The sequence below is a fragment of the Macadamia integrifolia genome, chromosome 1 (genome assembly GCF_013358625.1).
Source record: "Macadamia integrifolia cultivar HAES 741 chromosome 1, SCU_Mint_v3, whole genome shotgun sequence".
In the NCBI taxonomy this organism is placed as follows: Eukaryota; Viridiplantae; Streptophyta; class Magnoliopsida; order Proteales; family Proteaceae; genus Macadamia; species Macadamia integrifolia.
This window is the reverse complement of record NC_056557.1, coordinates 26,615,449-26,637,476: the sequence shown is the minus strand read 5'-3', so window position 1 is coordinate 26,637,476 and position 22,028 is coordinate 26,615,449. Positions and strand designations below refer to the sequence as shown.

The window sequence follows — 22,028 nt, the reverse complement described above, 5'->3', positions numbered from 1 at the left end:
CAAGCATAGTATCTGGTAATGTAAAATAATTCCGTAATATCTGGTAACGTAAATATGACGAAAAAAATAATTCCGTAGTATTAGGTAAAATAAATATGACAGAAAAATAATTCCATAGTATCTGACTGCCGTTAGATACGACAGACACTTATCTTGCATAATTTATAATAAATTGTATATGACGGAAGAAAAGTTCGTAGTATCTGTACAGAAAATACTTTTTTCCGCATCAAACCGTTCCCGCTGAAGTTGAAAAGTTTTTCCCCAAACCCATTCTCCCTCGAACAAAAGCCCTACCCACACAAACTCCCGCACAGACCCCTTTTCATTTCTTTTCATTCCTTTTCTTTCAGATCTAGAAGAGAAGTAGCATGTTGGTGTACAATGTTTTGTATTCCGTCACAGTTTAATCCAGGGAGTACTGGCGTAGCGCCTCAACAGGCAGGACGGCTGGGGTGTACGCCCCCCCGCCCGAATTTTTTATTTGAGGGCAGTTTTGTACTTTTTTGGATTAGGGTTTTTAGCTATATATTTTTAGCGAGGGTTTCTTTCTCTGTAATGCAAGCAATACTGAGAGGTGTGAGGACGAGCATTGTAACCCTATTCTCCGTTGATAGTGAAGCAGGATCTCATCTCAGCGAGGACGTAGGCAATTTTTTCGAACCTCGTAAATCTGTGTGCATTACTTGTTCTTGTTTTTCCATTATTTTCTGCATCGTTTTAGGGTTGCATTTCTACATAGCGCCACTTAGGTTTCCTATGGTTTAGAAGATCATTGAGAACAACCTTCACGACTTTCTCACCTGGAAAACGTCTCTGCTTTCTCCAACTTCATAGCAAGCCCTTCAAGAGGCACATGCATGAAATGTCTCTGCTCTCTTCTCTTTTATTAGTTATTTGATACCGAGAACTAATACTTTTATTGCTCTCAAGATCTATTAAACTTTTAGGTTTCCTATGGGTTGTATTGGCACACCCGCTTAAGCCATAATTCTGCATCAAGGAGCAATAACCCTACAAACAATTTTGATGAATGGAAATTGGTTTTTGACTTTTGGTTTTGTGAGATTCAGAGCTCTCTCTATTCACGCTTAGTTGGAGTTTGTATTTTCTGCATAGGAATTTGATGAATTGAAATTGACTCATGAGGCCTTATTTTTCTATGAGATTCAGAACTATATTTTTCTGTGAGATACGAGTAAGCCTTGTCGGATTCAGAAGGCTTGATGAGATTCCAAGCTTGGGTGTCGTGGGATGCCAACTTAGAACATTGACTGGGATTCCTGATTCATATTCTTCCTTTCTTCTATCCTTTTGTTATAACCATTAGCAATTTAGAATTAGATTTCTTCATTCTTACGCTGAACATAAATTTTTTTCAACTCTCTTTTCTTTTGTTTCTGTTTAAAGAATTAATACTAATCAGTCTACTCTATTCTTATTAATTCCAATTTGGATTAGTAGTTTAAAGTTCTAGTTTGGTAACTTCTTTCAAAAAAAGATCTTTTTCCAAATTGATCTAGAAGAATTGCTACTTCTAGATTTCAGTTTTCAGATTTGGTATCTCAAATCTAGTTTCATAATACATATTTCAGATCTGTTATAAAATGTAATTTTTGGCATCAATTCCAAAGAGTCTTCCAAGTCTATTTCTAAAGTTTGTGTCATGGAACTGATATTTTGCTGCTGTTTTATGGGGCTTTAAACTTGATAATGGTTCTCCAATTTTTCTTCTTTATAATCTTTTATCTGCAGCACTAAATCTTTCCTACGATTCTACAAAATTGAGCTTTCCTATGCCAATATTATATTTAGATTATTATTTAAAGATTTATTAGGACGAGACATATAGATTAAAGCCATTTAGGTTTTTGGCTTTCTGTTTATTGATTAGAAACCTTTTCTTCATGTATTATGACTATTATACTGGTAAGGGGAGGATGGGCATGTAAATTGAGATATTTATAGCAATAATATATTCAGAAAAAGGTTTTGCCCATGCATGTATAGGTTGAACGTGTCTGGCTGTAGGTATATGAGTTTGAAAGCTTATGTATATTGTACAGTTGATGGATTGTTAACTGTTGAAATAGAGAGAATGATTCTTTTCCTTTCTAGACTTGTGTACATGGTTGGCTCTATATTGTTGGTAAAGAGAGATTATGTAAATTGAAAACTACTAATTCCTTTTGATTGATGCATCTTGAAGTCCTGTTATTTGTTTCTCTTTTTCTGCTGGACTCTGCTATTAGATTGATTTAGGTACTTTCACCTTATGTCTAAGGTGAGATGCTTATATAGAGATCAAGATTCAAGTGCTATTTAAAGAATAGTTTGCGAAAGACTGATGCCAGGATTTTCTAGATCTCTTAATCACTAGAGGCTATTGTGTTCCTTGGATGAAGGTTTGATATTTACAGAATGATTTCAAAGTGAGATGGCTGGGGAAGCTAATAATTAAGAATATCATATCCCTGTGTTGCCATGGAGTCTAGTTCTTCATTGTAGTATTTACTTTTGTCAAACTTTTGATTTGAATTCCCAACAACCATTTCTTGTTGTGGAAATTATTTTATACAGCTCTAGGCATGGTGCTATCAAGTTTTGAACTGTTAGATCTGTATTCAGATCAATTCCATCCACACCCTGATCGCAATTTATCAAATGCAATGGTCGATAAACCTTCCTATGTTCGTACTAAATAAGTTCCCTTCTATCATCAGGTTCTTATTCCTTAAATATTTCACTCACCAAGTTGGCAAGATTGTGCTTCTCTTAGACCATGTAGCTGATCCCTTTTAGTTGGGATAAAGCTGAGTTAAGTTGAATTGAATTGAATAGTTTAACGTGCTCTCTTAGACTATGCTTAGAGGCTCATTACATTGCTTGAGCCCAAGATTAACATCGGTCTTAAGTGGTGCTGAACAGTTAAACAAGAACCGGGAATCACATACTTATTTAGTTGGGACCTTCAAGAAGCTTCTATCCCAAAATTCAGCCATTGGTCATTCGAATGCTTAACAGGGAATCACAGACTTATTTATGCCTTGATGAAGTGAACAAAGGTCCCTTGTGCTCCCCCAACTTGATTCTGATGGTTCTCTTGTTTACAGGTTCCTTCTTGTTGAAGGTGGTCAGTGGACACGTACTGATTATGTTATCGTCAATTTGGATGGTTCAAGGCATCCTACCTCTTATGACGATTTATCATTAGTTGCAGCCAGTCCGTGGTTCTCCCTATACTTTCCTCCAGGCACTTTTTGGTCATGAATATCCTGTGAGTTGCACATGAAATAGATGTTTCCTTGGTTTACTGTTTATTCAAAATACTTGAATTTATTCAGAACCTAATTTCTCTCTCTTCATCAGCTTCTCAAATTCATTCATTTTTCTTTATTTTGTTTTCCCATATTCTTCTTTTAGTTTGTTGATTTAGTATTGCTTTGTTCTGCCAGGTTGGTTTGCTAGATGAAGAGAAAATTCTTCCACTGGGAAAGGAGATAAGTGCAGTTGGCATTTGCAGATTGCAAGGTGGAACTCCTGAGATTAAGTCTTGCAAGGACCTTCCCATTTTCTTGTAAGGAATTTTATTGAGGATAGAAATCTGCAAGATTCTATGGCTTGAACATACTGAACCCATTTCATACTGTTAAGGCATGCTCCCATGCTCTGTACTGGTGTTATACTCTTATATTTATATTGAAGTATTTGAAACCATCCACAGATGGTATATTAGGACAATCATGACACACAGTTATAGCTGGTTCTCAAACTGGAGTTTTTAGTTAAAACTTGCTGATTTAAGTGGCTATCAATGAACTTTGACAGTTTTTCTGGTCAAGGTATATGATGGTTGGTTGTGGCTAAAGCTCCACAGATCTGACAGCCATGATGATACATATCAGGTTTTGTTGCAAGTTAACCTGGTGATGGTTTTCACTGCTACTTTTTTTTTTTTTGACCGAGGGTTCCACAACCATTTGTATTTCTGAAATTCTGTTGTTCATGACACATTGGTTTCATTGGGAAGTTGCAACCTGGGTAGTTTTGATCGGTCAAGTTACGTTTTAGACAACTGTTTGCATGTTTGCTGCTGCTGTGATGTTCTGTTGGTTGATAGTACAGAACATCTGCGAATATCCAGTCTGTAAATATTCTATGATATATTTACCTAATTACCTAATATTATACATGTCGACATATTACAGATACGCTTAAAAACGTTATGAATTTCAACCCTTTCATTTTTAGATTAAGGTGGAAGCCAATGTGTGATTGTTGAATATTATGATTTACTTTGCACTGATTTTTATGTTCCATCTCCTTTGTTCATGACATAAACTCAGTAGATTAAATGATTTAAATAATCATGGTAATGTAAGACAGGATAGGGAGTATAACCAAGTCTCAACTGCAGGAACTTTTAATCAACGAACAACCATAACTAGCTCAACTGCATAACAGAAATCAGATCAGACAATTGGGTGACACAGGGCCTATCGACCTCAACAGTAAGAACCTTCAAAGCAGATGAAGTATGAATAGCAGAAACTGATAAATAACTCAAATAGGTCTAGGACAACTGAGAACCATGAATCATAGGCCACACGGTCAGTAGGAACTGAATTAAACCAATCGGTTTTAGTTCTGGACAATATAGGCACTAGAAGACAAATTTATGGTGATTTGTAATAATTTACAACTGACTGGCCAGATCCAGCCCATGTTTGGATTAAGTTTCACTCTATTAGGAAGGAAGACTCGACCAAAGTTTCAGCCTAATCTGAAGGCTGCAGGTGGTACAGAGATCAAGTAACCGATTGAGACTCTTAGAAGAATTTCTGAGGCAGAACTGAGATGTAAACACCTAGTTTGATGAGCAGGGATAGATTCCTTGAATAGCCACCTTGAAAAGAAGAACACTTGAGGAGACCTCTTGGACTTCACGCCACAAAGAGTTACCAGATCAAACACCTGTCCATCACTTTGATCACACACAAAGCACACTCGTAAGAGTAAACAGCAACATAGCTTTTTCATTATTTTTAGTCTTTTATTCTGTTCTAATATTCCCAATCGATATCTTTTTTAGAGTCCTATTTTAGTTTTTAAAGACCTACAGTTAGTTATAGTTTACTTAGGCTTTAAGAGTCCCAGATAGGGTCTATTTGGTCCTTTATTTCTTTTGTATAGGTAAGGTATAGACCATGTTGTTCTTTTATATATGTTAGGGTGACCATGTTGTTAAAGTTAGTCGTAGTTTACTTAGGATTTAAGAGTCCTAGTTTGGGTCTAGGACGTAGGCTTTAGAATGCATATCCTTATTTTTCTAGATGGTCCTGTGTCATTTGGTGGGTGGTTAGTAAGATATAGAAAATAAAAAATGTGGGTGGTCGGTGAGATGTAGAAAATAAAAAACAAAATTAAACAAATATGGTCAGCAATGCATGGGTGCGCGGCATGGTTGCGCTGTCATGCATATAGCCGCAGGCATGGCTGCACTACCACATGGATGGCCGCAGGCACGGTTGCAGTGCCGTGCACATGGGTGCATGCATGGCTGCATTGCCGCGCACGTTCTGTGCATAAGTCTGCATGTTACCGTGCACATGGTTGGCTGCATTACCACACGGATGGCCGCAGGCACGGATGCCCTGCACATGGATGCTTGCATGGCTGCACTGCCACGCACGTTCCGCGCATATCTGGCACTTGAGAGTGGAATTATCCAGATTGTTGTTGCTTCCGCCAAAGAAATTGATGAGAAAGATCATTGGTATAGGTTGGGGGTTGACGCACTTCATCAGGGTAATGCCAGCATAATTGAATATGCTTACCGGAGGACAAAGAACTTTGAGAGGCTATCATTCCTGTATCTTATAACAGGGAATTTGGATAAGCTGTCTAAAATGCTTAGGATTGCTGAAATCAAGAACGATGTGATGGGTCAATTCCACAATGCCTTTTATCTGGGTGATATCAGGGAGCATGTCAAGATCTTGGAGAGTGCTGGCCATTTGCCTCTCGCTTATGTTACAGCTGCTGTTCTGGGGGACAATGTTCCCACTTTGCCAGAGGGGAAAGTTCCATCCCTTCTGATTCCCCCTTCCCCTATTCTTTGTGGTGGAGATTGGCCATTGTTGAGAGTTAAGAAAGGCATTTTTGAGGGGGGATTGGGCAATGTGGGTACTCCCGATGATACCGCTGATGCGAATTGGGGTGAAGATTTGGATATGACCAAAGATGGGGAGGAAGTACACGAAGAAAATGATGAGGAAGGAAATATAAATATAATTCAGAAAATTACCCTTGATGCATGGGAGAGTCTTGGCTCAGTTTGTGCAAGTCTGATTGTCCAGAATTCGTTGCTGGGGCAACAAAATCACAACTCAAAGAATGATGCTCCAAATGGCAAAACTTGTCAACAAGGGGTATTTCAGGAGTTTTAAAAAGTTATAAGAATTGGGTTTGAAAACTCTGAGAGTTTCATTTGAAAGAGGGGAATGAGAGCTTTCTCTGAGAACCTTCCATCAATACGGTGATAACCTTCAGATTATTTATAAAAATGGCACAGAAATCTAGGAAAATCCATAATTGGTGCTTCATGCCGATTGAGGCCTAAATAACATCGGATTTGAAAAAAACTTTGCACACATGTTTAAAACATCCAAATGAGGTCATCTCAAGGGTCTTGCCCAAAATTAAGGGGTCTGGTTACTGAGAAATATTCCAAGGGTAAAATGGTCATTTTATATCAAGGGTTAACCAAATGTCACCGGATTTAGACGAAATTTTAGGTGATGACCTAAAATGGATAAATAGGGATATTATGAGGGCTTCATATCATTTGGAGAAAGTTTGTAAACTTTGCCATTTGATTGTGTCTTTAGTCAGCCGGCTCTTGATCATCATCGCTGAGAGGTTCTCCCAAGGTGTCAAAATTCAGTGTCTACATACCACAATGAGAAACTTTACGATTACTGTAAACCATAAAACCAAACACCAAGAAGAAGAAGAAATGGTGAGGGAGAGATCTACTACTCCTAACACCATTGAGCCATAATAGTGTGGAAGCATGCGAGGCACTGGAAAGATCACACCGCCAACAGTCATGTAAGAAGGATTCTTCGTAAAGAGTATAAACATTAGTAAATCAATCGCGAGCTCGTCCTCATGATTGAACATAACTACGGATTGTCTTTGGCAAGTCAAAGCGTATTATAGAGGAGAAATCTAGCACATGAATTCCCTCTTCAACCACATCAATAGTGAACAATAGGTTAATCTATATAGCATGTTTTACACTATTAGGAACAGAAATGGTGTTAATCTGTATAGCATTATACACTTTACTTTGAGCACAACGTTGAAGTATTCGAAGGGGTCTAGCAGTTGAGTGCACAACTACTAGGGATGCCATTGGTTGTTTCATCTTGGAGGCCGATACGTAACTCACCCGGTTGCACCATTGGGGGTGTCTATGGTCTTAAGGAGAGTGTCAAGTGAATCAACTCAGCCTGTCTATTTTGCTAATATATTTTGTTATAAGATTCCTAAGAGTTCGTAGTTTGAAGATCTCTTCAAAGCTCAACAACCAAAGATAAGTGTGCTCTCTCAATATTCTAACATCATCTTTCTACAGAAGACCAGTAGGCCTGATGGCGTAAGCCTTAGGGAAGAGAGGGGAAATCAAAATAGCAAGGGGAAGGAATGGATTATACAATCAGATATTGGAAAAATCCAACCAAGGAGGGCAAAATCGCATAAAGAAAGGGGGAGGGGGAGTCACATATAGCCCTAAGGCTCTCAAACATTAACTTAATTCATCATTCTTCAAATCTGTCCAGTTAGAGTACATAAGCTCCTCTATATAAAGAGGCAGACTAGCAATCATAACCTAACTAGGGCTAGTCTCCAAGTAGGACTAAACAATACCTAATAGGAGTTGGACTCCAAATAGGACTAGGACTAGGACTAGAACTCCAACATGGAGTAGGACTAATTAACTATTCATTCACTAATAGGGAAACCTAAACTGACTAGGGAACTAAATAGACTCATAACAAGACTGTAACTAAACTAATGAATTAAATCCCATTTTCTTATTTTCTACCCATATTTTAGGGCCATTAAAGTGGCTCATTACAAAGAAAATTCATGGGATCAAAGGCCCAACACATATGCAACCTAACCCATATTTGCAATAAAATAAGCCCATTAAGTGACTTATCTACATCAATTCCCTCGATGTTGAGAAAAACTCGTCCAGGAGTTTTGCAGAATAGGAGAATCAATACCAATCGATCAATATCCATCTTTGCCTGTATGAAGTCACCATCAAAACCATGATGGAATGCTATGAAATCCATGATGAGAAGTTTATAGGTGAAGTAGTGACTCAGAAAAATAAAATCGATTGGTTAATTGAGAAGATCACTGATTTAAATTTTTTCACAAGTTGATCTTCAACTTCCAACGGTGCCATCTCATCTTCTACCATTGGTGATTCATCTTCTGGTTCGTCTACCTGTTGTTCAATGGCTAAGATCACATAGTTGAAGGTAGAGTGTGCAATGTCGTTGAGCCTCTTTATTATCCATTGGATTTGTTGACAGATATCCAATAAAAGGTCTAGATCCATTAGCCATCTTTGCTTCTCTCTTTTTTTTTTTGGGAATCAAATGAGGGAATAGGGTAGGGTTTAGGGAATGGGAAAGGGAATAGGGAGAGAAAGGGAGTTACTGGGGACATTGTGGGAGGTGAAGGGAATTGTGTTTTAGTAGAGAAAGGGATCATTCGGCTTTGATACCAAGTTGATGGGGTAGGCCTTAGGGAAGAAATGGGAAATCCGAAAAGCAGGGGGAAGGAAGGGATCACACAATTAGATATTGGACAAATCTAACCTGAGAGTGAGAAATCGCATAAAGAAAGGGGGAAGGGGAGTGTTTGAGATTTAAAAGTAACCGCAAGCGTACGGATCAGTGTAGCTAACAAGTGGAACACAAGGAGGGCAACCACTTTATTTTTAGCTTCTTTTAGTAATTGGAAAGTGTAACGATTGATTATGGAGATCTACTTCTAACTACCGTCCTAATACAAATGCATCTAAAAGCGTCCTAACCAACACATCTAGGGAAATTGGAATTGAAATTGCAATAAAAATTGAACGACCTAACCATTCACATCTAACCTTAACCATTCATCATCTAGGAATTGAAATACTCAAAGCAAATAAAATAAAAGCAATAAAATAAAAAGAAAAGGAAATGGCTGAAATAAAATAAAAGGGGAATAAAGCTAGAGAGAGGCACATAAGTAGGTATCTCTACTTAGCCCGAAGGATGCACCATAAATAATATGAGCTTCCCTACTTGACCAGAGAGTACTTTTACAAGGGCTTTCTACTTGGCTTTAGGGGAAGGGATGCAATATAAATAACGAAAGTAAAAGGATGGTTCCATGGCTATAGAGGGGAAAAACCAACACATGCATCTAGCCAAAGACCTTGGAGGAAAGGGAAACCATCAAAGTAAAAACTGAAAATAAAAGCTTAAATTAAGAATGAATGGGTAGCCATAAGAGGGAATGAGAGGGGGGTGGGAAGACTTATGTAGAAGCCTACTTACCTAAACTTCAATCCTTGAACTTGAAAACTTGGTTGAGATTTGAAACACTACCAGCCAAAAAACCAGATCTGAAATGGACCAAATCTGAAATTGCTAGGCTTGGTGAAAACAAATCTAGAAGAGAAAAACTGAACATGGAAGAGATGATCCACAACTTGTTCTTGTCAACTAAAACTAAGCCTAGAACTAGAAATTAAAATTATTACACCTTTGAATAACTTGAATAACATAAACTATAAAAATACAGGACATTGCATTAATGAAATAAAACCAATTACAAAAGTGTTTAAAGGAAGAAAAACTAATAAGAACTAGAACAACTAGAACTAGAAGCAGAAAGAGAGCACAACTAAAAATTAGAGAAAAAGAGAGCAAGAGAGGGACGATTTTTTCTATATAGAGAATGGGGAGGGAGTAGAGGAGGACGCCCAAAGGAGATCCTCTTGGACGTTTGATGAGGTGGAAGGGGGAGAATGGAGAGAAAAGGAGAGAAAGTAGGAAAGAAGAGGTCTTCAATGATTTCTTTCCTTTTTTCATATATTTTTTTCCTTTTTTCTCTTTTTCAAACTTGCGCACAACCTTGGACGATTTTCTATTATTTGCTTGAAATATTTGGACAATATTCTAATTTATGAGGAAATTTCGTCTGTGCCCCTTGTCTTTAAGTGAGTGGAACGAATCTTCAACAAAATCTCCTACAAGATAGGACAAAGAGTGTACATCACACAAGGGGTGAGAGAAAATGCATTGTCCCTCCATCCTTGTTGGCATCTTAGAATATTCCTTATACCCCTAGAACAATTGCATACGGCTGGTTTTGCATCTCGGTTCAGTTCTAGTCTGAAAAGAATAATTGCGTGTACGGTTGTCCAAACGAATGTGTACTTTTAATGCAACATGTCCATCTTACTCAGAATTTCATCCTCTTCGCAGCCATAAAAAGAAACTAGACCTCTTTATGTGTAAAATTGGATATAAGGTGCCCAATAGTCCTTAAGGCCTTTAAAATACATGACCTGCAAAAGGAGAGTAAAACCCAAGGCAGCTCCATTCTAAATATGTAAAATGCATGCTTTTATACCCTAGATTTTACACATGAATGTGCTCATCAGAATTCCCCCACACTTAAACTTTACGAGTTCTCGAGCAAAAGAAAAAGAGCAAAAAGTAAACAACAAAAAACCTAACCACTTTCGTAGGAATCATAGTTGCACTTATCATGTGCAACAAGCCTTTAAACCCCTAGGTCACCCCTAGTGGACGAGTTATGTCTCATCGGTGTTTACAGTGAATATACACCCAAAATTCAGAGAAAAAAAATAAACAAATCCTAACCTTGGCTAAAGGTAAGGGTCATATCGTATCCGGAGCAAAGATAATTTCTTTTACACTTGGTCTAGGGACCCCCACACTTGAATTTTTATTAACTCATATCAATTTTAGGCACAAGCATATTTCTTAATTTGGAACTCACCTTGTCTTTTCCAAAACATCCTTATCTTAAGACAAAACCACTTGTGAAGTAAAAAGAAACCAAGGACTAAGGCGTTAGAGTGTTTTCGATCAAACATGTTACCAAGGCATTGATGACATTTGCACATACTTTCCTATTGTGTGTGTGTGTTTTTTTTTTAAATAAACTCTATCCTACTCCACTACTGTTGGCCTGAATGACATGGCTAGACACCCAAGTTACTATGTAGCTTCACTTTTTGTATATGCACACATAGATAGTGATGCCAGAGTTCTTTCAGAAATTTCTTCCCTCAGAGTTTCTATCAAGACATCATGCTTCCTGAGGCGCAATGCCCTCTCTAGTTCTAAGGAAATCAACTCATACTCTTTCTTTCCACACTTCATTTAAAATTATGTATTTTTCAACTCATGCCAATCTAAAAAGGTCTCAACTCCAAATCAAGAGTACAAGGAACTCACAGACTTACATATGGTCCAACACCGTAAAACAAGGGTTTATTATTTTTCAAAAGAGAGTCTCATCTCAAGACACAAGTTTGTTTCTTTTTTATCAACAAGGTTTTTATGTGTTTAAGATGGGTACCTTAATTAAAATTATTACTTTCATACATCAAGCAACCGAATGGTATAGTCATTATCCAAAAGCCAAAGTAGGATTTCATCCTTAGCAAGCTCAAAAAAAAAAAAAAAAAAAAAAAAGAAAGAAAGAAAGAAAGAAAGAAATGGGAAAAAGCAAAAACAAAAAGAAACACTGTTTTCTCTCCCCCACACTTAAGTCATGCAATGTCCTCAATGCATAGAAAAAATTAAAAGTGAAGACAATGCAAGGGGTTGATACCTGGTTTAAAAGTTGTCATTTATGTAAAGAGGTTCATGGAGATCTATGACCTCTTTTAGAGCAGAAGATGACAACTCAATGAAGGGCTTCAACTGTGGACCATTGACTTTGAAAATTACACATGTGCTAGGGTTCAACACCTCAACAGCACCGTGAGAAAAAACAGTCTACACAATATAAGGACCATCCCAACGGGATCTCAACTTACCTGGAAAAATATGCAACCTAGAATTGTATAGCAAAACCTTATCACCAGGTGTGAAAGACTTCCTAAGGATATGTCTATCATGAAAAACCTTGGTTTTTACCTTACAAATCTTAGTATTGTCATAGGCATCATTGCGAAGCTCCTCCAACTTAGCTAGTTGGAGTCCGATATGAGTATTAGCAGTAGGCATATCAAAATTCAGCTTCTTTAAAAGGATCTATGCTCTAACTCAATTGAAAGATGGAATGCCTTCCTATACTCAAGGTGGTGAGGAGATTGTCTAAGATCAGTCTTGAATGAAGTTCTGTGAGACAACAAGGCATCCACAGGTCTAAGAGACCAATCCTTGCGATTAGGGTTGATAGTCTTTTGCCAAAATTTGCTTAATCTGCCTATTGGATACTTCAACTTGGCCACTAGTTTGAGGATGATAGGATATAGCCAGCTTATGGGTGATCCCATATTTCTTCATGAGGGCCTCAAATGATCTATTGCAAAAATACTTGCCACTGTCAAAAATAGGATAAATGATCCCATTATCCATCCACTTTAGATTTTATTTTTGAATGACTTCCTTATTTTCCTTTAGTAGCTTAATCAACTCCTCCTGACTTGAAGTCAAATCAGAAGCAATGATGACTGGAAGAGTGTGATCCTTACCTAAGAAAGCATACTTAAGATTGGAGGCCAACTCCTTCAACTCAAACTTAGGGGGTTCAACAATGGAAGGCTTAGGCATTAAGGTAGATAAGGGTCCAATGGGCTCTACAGATGGTTGGAGACTCCAAACCTCAGACATAATTCCCTCATCAAATTCACCCAATTGTTCCATACACTCTTAAAATTCAGAATCAAAATCAATATCAAAATAAGTTTTAATGGAATTTGGAATTTCTTGGAGCATATGAACTTCCTCCTCATAGGGATTTGGTTACTTACCCAACCTAAAGATATTAAAATCTACAGAAGTGTTGCCAAAAGAAAGTTTCATGGTACCGTTCCTACAATTGATTATGGCATTACTGGTGATAATGAATGGTCTACCAAGAATGATTGGGATCTAGTCCCAAACGCTGGTAACTAGTTGGGTGTCAAACAATGAAATCAATAGGGAATAAAAGTTCCCCTACCTTATGTAAGACATCATCAACCATCCTTTTAGGAATCTTAATAAACCTATTGGCCAACTGAAGAGTAGTTCCAGTGGCTTTCAATTCTCCCAATCCTAGTTGCTTATACATATAGTAAGGCAAAAGATTCACATTTGCACCAAGGTTAAGTAAGGCATGCTCAATGTAGGTGTTGCCTATGAAATAAGCTATGGTAGGGCTCCCTATATCTTTATACTTGACAACTATAGGCTGAGTAATTATGGAACTAATGTTACTTGCCAAGAATGCATTTTTGAGCACATTACTATACGTTTATGGATACACAAATCTTTCAGGATCTTTGCATAGGTTGGGATCTGGGATAAGGGTGTCAATTCATGGCCCGACTCGACTAAATCGATCAGAACTGACCATTTATAGATTGGCCTGGCCCGACTCATTTATTAAACGTGTCGGGCTTGAGCCAGTCCCATTTATAAACGATCGGTCTTAGTCCTGCTACTTGGACCGTCGGGCGCCTGACCGAGACCGACTGAATAACACCCAACCAAGATCGGTCTATTGTGCACCGACCTGGCCCAACCCTTTAATGACTGTAAAATGCCTATTTTACCACCAAATGAAAGAGTTAAAAATAAAAAGTAAAGAAAGAAACCAAAGAGGCAAAAACCCTAACCGACTACGGACTACCCTTCGGCCTCCTTCTTCGACCTTCCTCTTCGTTTCACACTATGCTGCGGCCCACCACTGTGTTTCTCCATTGTTTTTGACTCGCCAGTCGCCAAGGCCAAGCACTCTTCATTTCTATTTGGCCGACTGTTGTTGGCGGCTGTGTTTCACCATTGTCGCCACTCGCCAAGCACTCTTCGTATCTATTTGGCCGACTGTTATTGTGCCGGCAATGCATCGGCTGTGTTTCTCCATTGTTGCCAAGCATTTCTTCATTGTCTGCAAGGAGAAAAGTGCAACTTGGTTAGTGCTGCCTTTCTAGGTATGTTCTTACTTGGATTTTCCATTTCATCAGTCTGTTCCTTGATTTTGTTGTTTTTGTATATGTATAAAACCGACAATGATATGTGCAAATCCTCGCCTGCTTTCCTTGTTTGGGTTGTTCTTGATTTGATTGGAGTACCTGATATGAAATTAGGGTAATTCTATTTGGGAATTCGTTGAGGAGAGATATTTTTAACTTTTTTTTTCTTTTTTATAAAGACGAAAATGCCGAGAGATTCCTCATCCAAACTTGAACCTGACGATGATTCAACTTTCGTTGAGATTGATCCAACTGGTAGATATGGTTGGGTTAGTATTTAGTACTTTCTTCTATTTATTATCTACTATTATTATTGTTGTTGTTGCTTGTTTTTGCTATTGCTCTTCTAATTTATGTTTGGATATACTTCTGTTTTATTCCAATCTCTAGTGCTTGGAATGCAGCTCATCAATTTGACATTTTGATGTAAATCTTTAAAAAAATTTTTTTTTTTGATGGTTTAATATTAAATCAGGGGGATAGGTTTTTTGGTTTAACAAACCATAATTATACCATTTATTTGCCACGATTTAAAATGCTATAAAGGAATAATCATGATCCAAATTAAAAGTTCGGTATTTAAAACATGATGGCTGAATTGTATCTTTCTAGTTGGTAACACAATATATATAGAATGTCTCGACAATTTGGTCACTTTATCAGAGTTCAAAAAAAGAGGAATCGAATCGATCAAATCTTTTAAAAACTTCATTTCTCAATCATGTGATGAGAATCTTTCAAAAACTTCTTGTTTCATTTCTTTTCCCAACTTCATGCTTGTTGGGGCTGTGTTCCTGGAGGATCTCTTTGCTGTTTTCTTGAACATCAAGGATGATGGTAACAGGAAAAGCTCATGATTTATTGTACCCAAAAACACCTATAAACACCCAACCCATGACAATATCAACAGTTCTCTACCCAAAACCCTAACCTCACTCCACTTATTAGAGATTTATTCCTTTTCCTTTTTTTCCTATAATTTTCTTTACAAATAACTAAAGTAGCCTTGTTGATTATGCAAAGCAGTAACTAATGCTGAAGGTAGAGTACTAGATTCAACTGATGAACACTAAAATGTAAGCAATGTTTGTACTAAAATGCAAGCAATGTTTGTTCTTTTATTTAATTATTTATTTTTTTCCTTTTAAGTAACTAATATTCTTGTTTGACCATGGATTCCAATTTTCTTTCAGTGTGGAATGCTTGCTTATTATATTTGTTACAGATCATCAAGCAAATGTTAAACTCTTACAAACCTTCATTATTGATTTAATTTTTACTGAATAAATGTCAAGTCTTATTAACGTGAATTTGAACAATATTGTTTTATTTTGAGGAAGATTCATTTTTTATTTATTATTTTGCAATCTATTGTTGTTTTATTCATTTGAATTGCATAATGTCAAATCAAAAAGATCAAGAAGTTCAGATGTCTATTAATAAAGTAAATAGAGGGAATGGTTGTAGTCCGTCTAATTCAAGAACTGCATCTCATCATAATATTGGACCAGTTGTTTCATTTGATACAGTTAGTACTTTACCAAGAAATAGGAGAAAAACTTCCATAGTTTGGAAAGAGTTTATTAATATCCCTATAGAGAAAAATCTTGATGGAAGACAGAAAGCAAAATGCAAGGCTTGTGAGAATATATATCTGGCTAACTCATCTATCAATAGCACTGGCTGTTTGAGGAGACATCTTAAGTGTTGCCTCAAACGTAAAAATAAGGATGTTGCTCAAATGTTATTGGGTGGAGGTGATGGAAATATAGCACTAAAAACTAAGAGGATTGATGCAGATGTAGTACGAGATATGATTACCACACTCATTATCAGACACAAGTTGCCCTTGGTATTCGTTAAGTATGGAGAGTTTAGGGCTTTGATTTCTTATCTTTACCCACAATTCAGTCCTATTAGTAGGAATACCCAAATGGTTGATATCTTGAGGTTGCATACTAGAGAAAGCAAAAGGATTACGGATTTTTTGAGTTCCTTCTATGGTAGAATGTCATTGACTACTGATTTGTGGACCTCTGTAACCACTGACTCCTATATTTCTCTCACTTGTCATTATATTGACACAGAATGGGTACTACATAAAAAATTACTGAAATTTTGATCATACCACCCCCACACACAGGAGCTAATATATGTGAAATTGCTTCAAATATATTATTGGATTGGGGCATTGAAAAGAAATTGTTCTCTATTACATTAGATAATGCCGGTGCTAACATTTGTTTTATTAAGCACTTGAAAAAAAATTTGGCATTAAAGAAGACATTGTTGTGTAGTGGTGAGTTTTTTCACAACAGGTGTTATGCTCATATATTGAACCTAATTGTACAAGATGGTTTGAAGTGCATTGATGAATATGTACATTTTGTTCGATCGAGTGTAGCATATGTGAAGGCATCTCAAGTAAGGAAAGTAAAGTTTCTTGAATGCTGCAAACAATTGGATATACCAATTTAGAAAGGGTTGCATGGAGATGTTTCCACAATGTGGAACTCGACTTATCACATGCTTGATTTTGCCATCATCTATCAGACTACGTTTCAACAACTAAAGTTGGTAGATAAAAACTTTAAAGTGTGTCCAAGCAATGAGGATTGGAAAAAGATTGAACACTTATGTTCTTTTTTGAAGCCTTTTAATGACATTACTGAATTATTGTCTGAATCAAAGTACCCAACAACAAATTTGTATTTTCATAATGTATGGAAGATACATTTGTCTTTGTTGAAAACGATAAATCAGGGAGAAGACTATGTGAAGAAGATGGCACAAGAAATAAAAAAGAAGTTAGACAGGTATTGGGACTTATATAGCATCATTTTGGCTATTGCTGTTGTATTTGATCCTCGTTACAAGCTAATCTTTATTAGGTATGCTTTTGATAAGATATACAGTTTGGAATCAACAGTAATGGAAAGGTTTAACCTTGTGAAATCGACCTTAGCACGACTCTTTGAAGAGTACCGGTGCATGGAGATAACTGAGGAAGAGAGGGGATTACAGTCACATGCTATTGAGGACAATTCAGTGGGAGATGTTTTAGATTGGGAGGTATAAATCATTATGTTTTTTCTATTTTTTTTTTATTCTTTTGGTTGTTTAAAACATATAATTTAATTCAATATATTACATTATTCATTTTGATTGTTTTGTTTTGTAGGAGCTATCCATGTATGAGAGTTCCACTACTAATGTAATACAAGATAAATCCGAATTAGATTTATATTAAGAAGAGCCAAGGATTAAAGATCCGATCAAGCATTATGATGTATTGGCCTTTTGGAAGTCACAAGGAGCAAAGTATCGTGATCTTTCTCGAATGGCACGGGATGTGTTGACTATTCCGGTATCAACTGTTGCTTCTGAATCCACTTTTAGTGCTGGAGGTAGAGTTATTGACAAATACAGAAGTAAGCTATTGCCTACAAATGCTGAAGCGTTGATTTGCCTTCTAGATTGGATGTTCGGAGTAGACTTTAGAGGTAATTTCTAAAAATTTAAATGTACATTTTTTGTACATTAAACAAATGTTGCTTCATCGCATTTTTTTGTCATAACCTTAATATCTTACATGTCCTCTTGTTCATTTTGTACACTTTTAAAGCTGAACTGGTTGATGCTGCCAGTGATTTGGCTAATGCTTAGAGGGATGTGTTGTCTTTAGATGTGAGTGGTGATACTAATATTATAGCAGAACTTATACAAAGATCTTCTAATGCCTCTACTGCAGCTAATGTTTAGTCTGTTAGGTGAAATTCCACAGGTAATATCATTCTTGTTCTTTGATTATGACATATTCGCTATCTTTTATCTATACATTTACTAATGTTTATGCTTTATCTATTTTCTATTAGGTGGGATTGATGTTGAAGCACTCCAAGTTGGATGAAATCAGAATATTTTTGGGTCATGTATCAAAATATTTAACTTTGGGGATGTTTGGATACGAATTTAAGATTTTTTGTGATATTTCTAAATATTTTAATTGTGGGATGCTTGGATAAGGATTTAGGACTTTTTATGATTCTAAATATTTTATTTTTGGGATGCGTGGATAAGGATTTAGGACTTTTTATGATTCTAAATATTTGAATTGTGGGATGCTTGGATAAGGATTTAGGATTTTTTATGATGTTTCTAAATATTTTAATTATGAGGATGTTGGATCAATGCTTTGGATTTTTTGTGATGTTTTTAAATATTTTTATTGTAGAGATGTTTGCATGATCATGATGGATCAGAATTTTGGTGTCTTTGTTGAATTTCCATTGACATCATTTAACTGTTAGAACAAGTATTCATGGAGAAGGGCAATTAAGAGAATATTTTAATTATAGATAGATGAATATATTTGAATGATAGTAAATGAATTTGTAATCAACAAGCTCGGTTAGTATATGTCAAACCGTTAAAAGGTTTTACAAATATTTGATTTCTCGTTCGGTTAAAGTGAAGTAGCTAAAAAAAAATTGAAATGGTTGGTCTTGAGTCTCTTGATTTCTTGTCATTTTTTTGGACTAGCATGAGTGGACTGGAATATAAGAGCACATTTTAAAGAGGGCCCATTTAAAAATCAGTTAAAGCTCGTTTAACATTAAACATGTCTGTAGCCCGGTTAAGGCTCGACTAAAGCCCGATTAAGGTTTGATTTTAGTAGCCCGATTATAGCCCGAGACCGACCGACCGAATATAAAGCGTATCATGCCCTCACTACCTAAGCCCGATTAGTTAAATGGACAGACACGGTGTAACCTTTGAAAGTCTTCAAGCCCGATTAAGCCCGATCAAAATCGGGTATCATGCCCTCACTAACTAAGCCCGATTAGTTAAATGAGAGGATACGGTGTAACCTTTGAAAGTCTTCAAGTTCGATTAAGCCCGATCGAAACCGATCAGCCCGATCGGTTGACACCATCTGGGATATGGCATCCAAAAGAGGGATGTTCACTTCTACCTTTTTGAAGACTTCTAAAAAGTTGTCCATGGAACCAGTCTTCTTTTTGTTTACCAAGCGATTAGGAAAGGAGACTAGGGGACCATACGGACTGTTAGGAATTTTCTCTTTTTTAGAAGAATCATGTTTGGTTTCCTCAACCAAATCATCTTTATTTGCTTTAGGTTCATCAGACGAACCTAAAACAAGAGTCGCACTTGTGTCCTCAACAAAACGAGAGTTAATAGGAGTACTAGATGTGAAAGATTTAGGAACACTTTGTTGGTACTCTCTACCATTCCAAAGGGCATAAATAGCATGACATTGGTTGAAGGGCCCTTGTTCGGTCTGACCTTGTACTACATTCAATGATGCATTAGTTGGTGCTTGTGAACTAACAGGATGATGCCTAGGGTTAGGCTCTGGTTGACTGAGAAATGTTCTTTTCTCCCTCTCATACAAAATTGAGACAACTTGGGTGAGTTCTCTCATAAGATTTTGATGGCTTGTCATGAGGAGGGCCATATTTTTTTTTCAAGTCACTTATTCTACTTGCCTCTCCAGTGTTGGTAAACCCAAGGGGTTGCTGGTAAGATGATTGGAAAGGGGCCCTAGGAAAACTAGCCTGAGGTCTTACATTTGACCTAAGAAAAGTATTTTTGGAAAAAGATTGTTAGGAAAAGGGAGGCCTTTGGGGTCCAGATTGACTTTGATTATGAAAATTAGAAGGCCTTGTTTGGTTGCCCTGATTCCAAGAGAAATTTGGCTGATTTCTCCATCCTGGATTATAGGTGTTACTATATGGATTATTCTGGTATAAGGCATTAACACTATCATTAGAAGTGCCCCCAGAGGTGCTGGGGTATTCTTCTATGACATGTCTAGGAGACTAGCACCAAGTACAAATCTTAATCAAATTGACTTATGATGGCTCTCTAGGAACAATAGCCTCAATCCTCTTGATTATGCTATCTAAATGTGCTTCCTTGGCTACTATCCCATCCACAAAATATCATTTTCCTCCTGTGGTTCTTTCACTCTCTTGGGTTGATTCCTACTCACGGGTTTTGTTAGCTAAGTCAAGTAAGAATTCCCATGCATTTCCTTTATCTATAAAGGATTTGAATCCCTCAGGGCACAAAGACTCAATCATTTGTTTAGTTGGGTAATCAATACCCTCATAAATTATTTGACATAAATGCCATAAGCCTAGGCCATGGTGAGGGTATTCTTGGAGTAGATCCTTGAATCTCTCCATAAGTTTGGAAAATGACTCACTAGGCTTTTGCCTAAACTGAAGGATATCATTTCTAAGCTTATTGGTCTTGTGAGTTGGGAAAAAACTTATTAAGGAAGATAACTGTGAATTATTCTAATGAGGTTATGGAATTTGCGGGTAACCCTTACAATCCCTTCTCAGCTTGGTCTTTTAATACAAAAGTGATAATCCTAAGCTTAACAACATCATCAGAAAGCTGTTAGATCTTAATTAGAATACATACCTCTTCAAATTCCCTTAGAAATAGGTATGCATCCTCAGAAGTCAGCTCATGGAAGTGGGGCAATATAGTGATGTATTGAGATTTGAGTTCAAAATTATTGCCTTGGGCTTGGGGTAGAACTATGCAGGAAGGTTGGGCTGTTCTAGCAAGATAGAACCCATCTTTTAGAGATTTAGGTGAAGGGTTTTGATGTTGGTCTCTCATATTGAAAAATTTTAAAGAGAGCAAACGTATAGGGTCACTACTTGTTGGATCTCTTCTTTCTAACTAATTCTTAGTATTACGTACCCACCTAACACTCATGCAACAAAAAACTACCCACAACTAGAGTAAGACAAGCACAAAAGAATGGATAGCAAAACTTTTTTTTTTACGATTTTTTTTTTTATGATTTTTTTTTATTTTTTTGATTTTTTTAATTTTTTTTTTTTGGCTTTTTGGGAGCTTACCGGCAGAGATCTGGGGTTGCTCAGGTCAATCCCTGAGGTACTGCTACAGGGCGAAACTTGTCTTTATCATATTGTGAGGCATGACGACCTCCACCGATACAACTATTATTGCAAGTTTTTCTTCCCAGGAATTCAATAAAAGAAAAGGAAAAACAAAACAAAGCAAACAAAGCATTCCAATTTACCAAAAGAAAGCAAAAAATAACATAGAACTGTCTCCTCGGCAACAGCACCAAAAACTTGTTTGAGATTTTAAAATATAACCGCAAGCGTACGGATCAGTGTAGCTACGGGTTGAACACAGGGAGAGCAGCCACTTATTTATTTAATTTTTTTTTTTTTTTTTGCTTCTTTTAATAATACGAAAGTGATCCAATTAATGATTGTGATCTAATTCTAATTACCGTCCTAAACATAGGTATCTAAAATAACGTCCTAACCATTCGTCATCTAAGAATTAAAATACGCAAGCCATACAATTAAAATTAAATAAATAAATAATTAAAAATCCCCATGCAATTAAAAAGTAATGAAAAAAATTTATTGAAATAACAGTAAAGTAAAATAAAGGGGATAAAGCTAGAGAGAGACTCACAAGTAGGTTTGTCTACTTAGCCCGAGGGATGCATCATAATATGAGCTTCCCTACTTGACCAGAGATTCACTCTTACAAGGGTTACTCTACTTGGCTTTAGGGAAAGGGAGACAATTAAAATAAAAATAATAAAATGATGGTTCTATGGCTAGGAGGGGCAAAACCAACACATACACTAGCCATGAACCTTAAGGAAAGGGATAGCAATAATGTAATAACTAAAATTAAAATCCTA

The 22,028-nt window shown here is 36.7% G+C and overlaps 2 long non-coding RNA genes and 1 other non-coding gene across 4 annotated transcripts in view; all 3 read left to right on the top strand.

Moving 5' to 3' along the window:
• LOC122078248 overlaps window positions 1-14,614 on the top strand; it is a 38,002-nt gene extending 23,388 nt beyond the window's left edge. Inside the window, exons 3-5 of one of the 2 annotated variants that reach the window (XR_006140027.1) lie at window positions 3,114-3,277; window positions 3,456-3,577; window positions 14,473-14,614. This is a non-coding gene — a long non-coding RNA (uncharacterized LOC122078248). Of the gene's footprint in view, window positions 1-3,113; window positions 3,278-3,455; window positions 3,742-14,472 lie in introns of those variants that run through there. The other variant, XR_006140020.1, reaches the window with a different exon arrangement.
• A 3,317-nt stretch (window positions 14,615-17,931) lies between these two features.
• On the top strand, window positions 17,932-18,294 carry LOC122077117. Its single transcript, XR_006139694.1, has 2 exons — window positions 17,932-18,077; window positions 18,169-18,294. It is a non-coding gene; the product is annotated as an uncharacterized LOC122077117 (long non-coding RNA).
• A 2,164-nt stretch (window positions 18,295-20,458) lies between these two features.
• LOC122087227 lies at window positions 20,459-20,565 on the top strand. Its single transcript, XR_006142713.1, has one exon. It is a non-coding gene; the product is annotated as a small nucleolar RNA R71 (small nucleolar RNA).
• Window positions 20,566-22,028: the final 1,463 nt, after the last annotated feature.